The sequence below is a fragment of the Hakea prostrata genome, chromosome 7 (genome assembly GCF_041222555.1).
Source record: "Hakea prostrata isolate BN-2017 chromosome 7, UWA_Hpros_2, whole genome shotgun sequence".
In the NCBI taxonomy this organism is placed as follows: Eukaryota; Viridiplantae; Streptophyta; class Magnoliopsida; order Proteales; family Proteaceae; genus Hakea; species Hakea prostrata.
Window position 1 is genome coordinate 30,315,632 of NC_142606.1, and position 2,401 is coordinate 30,318,032.

The following is a 2,401-nucleotide window of genomic DNA, read 5'->3' on the forward strand; positions in this document are numbered from 1 at the left end:
GCTAGCCAAACACTTTTAGACACCTAGCATTCATATACTTAGGTCTAGATGCATACTCATGTAAGTTCATTAAGGTAATGGGCGAACCCACAACCCTAGTTTGCAATATAAAATAAAAGGACTAATCTAATTCAACATCATCCATATATTTTCATATCAATAATTTAACATTTAAAAATAAAAGCAAACTCAATCCATCCAATCTCATCTATCTCATACATTCTCATATCACCATTCAAAGAATATTGAAAATTAGAAGCAAACATATTTTCTTACCTATCAACAGTCACACATAATCACAAGATAATACTAAAGCAAGGCAAGATATCAATAATGAAAATTAACTAACATCATTATACATGTAATATAAGGTAAAGTATATTCCTCGCCTTTCACTTTGATTCTTTTCTCCAAAGTCCCAAAATTCACTCCCATAAGTTGGTGACTAAAAGATAAATAAACCTATTAATGCAAGAGGATTAATAATCATAAATTAGAGCAAATTTGGGTTTTAAAAGATATTCCAAAATCTTCCCACAAAAACACAATCTGAAAACTAGGTTCAAACTCGCCATTTTAAACCTAATTCGGCGAAAAGTCAATATTTCGCCACCAATTCAAGGTTGAATCGAAACAAAAGTTTGGAAAAGTCTAATTGGAATTCTCACCTTTTTTTAACGTTCCCGCAATAATCCGAGTTGCAGAGCACCTTTGATTGTATAGAATCTACTATTCTTCTTGGTTTCTCCCCTTCCCAAAGCCTCAACCCCGTTATAGTATTAAAAATACGTTTAGAGGTGAGTTACAACCTGAAATAGGATTTAACAACCTAAAATTCCAATTCTGTCTGGTAACTGAAAAAGGAATGGGGGGTTGGTCACCAAACCGTCCACTCAACTGGTCCATGTTTGGACCCTCATCCGAAATTCAATTTTGGTGATTTTTGGTTTGGTGGAAAGGTCTTTCGACGATCTTCGTTTGGATACCTTAATCTCGTCAATCGGACTCTCCATCACCGGTCTACGGACGTGCCAAAATCGCCATTTTAACACCATCATGATTAATCTTCTCTCTTAAACTCTATGAGAGTTGTCAAATCATCACTAGGGTCATCCACAACATTGGGTCCATTTCCGAACCTTTGGGCTTCACTTGAATGGCCCACAATTATGGCCAACTCGAGGCCCGGGTTTGCGGTCCTGAAACCACGGGTTAAAGGGGTAGAAATCCGGGGGATTTCACAACAAGAGTACAAGTCATTGGAGAAGAAGGCAAAACTAGAAGAAAGCGAAACATTAGAACACTTAAGTAGTTTTGATCTTTCCCTTATTCTTTCAATTGTATACGTTAGGTTTATTATTACTTCCACCCTCTGATTATTTGACATCACTTCCACACTCTAATATTGATTTTGAAATCCTTACTTTGATTTAATTTTCTAATTATATTAATACATTGATTTATTCTTGCTCATGATTGGACTATTGTGTGGAATGGTTGGATAATTGTCTGAGATTTGATCCTCGGGGCTGTGGATCACACCTCTGGGTATTCACATAATTGAGTATCGGCTAGGGGATATGACAAATATACTTTGAGCTATAATTGCTATAATGCTCAAGTTATCATGTCTATCCTAAATTTATATTAGACATACATCCTAACTCTTTTAATCCGAATCAAATCGACTTATATATATTGGAGCATCTCAAATAACCTTTTTAGAACTAATCAAGAAAAATATTTAAGAGAACATAGTCATGGTAATGAAATCTTTAGTAATACTAGCATTAAAGATAAAAATATGTCAAAGTGATTTTCTTATTGTTTTCAAAAACTACAATGTTAACAACAATTCTTCTATGATAGTAAAAATAACTTCACAGCAAGATGTTAATGCATACCATATAATAAATCATTTAATTTCAATTCTTCTAACATCTTATAACTTAAAATCTTTTTTTTTTTTTGGAAAAATATTTTATTATTATTATTGTTGTTGTTGATGATGATGATGATGATATCTTGATTCATTTCTGATGATAATTTTTTTAAACTACATATATATTTATTAGGGTAATTTTCATTTGGACCCCCCCTGAGGTTTGGTCCTGGTCACTTTTAGTCCAGTTTAAGTTTTCTTTTGCATATGGCTCCCCTGTGGTTTCATAAAATGCTTAAATAAGGACAAGTTTAACTGAAACTGTTAATTTAATAATTTTTGTGATGAAAATGCCCTTTTCTAATTTATTTGTTTTACTTTTGTTTTATTTTATTTTTTTAATAAGTTTCTTTCTTTTATTCAAAGAAAAAATACAGTCTCTCCGTCTTCTCCATTGCCGGCGAAGAACTCAGCCGCTGCTTAGCCCTTGTTGCAGCTGAGTTCGAAAGCTTTAGAGAC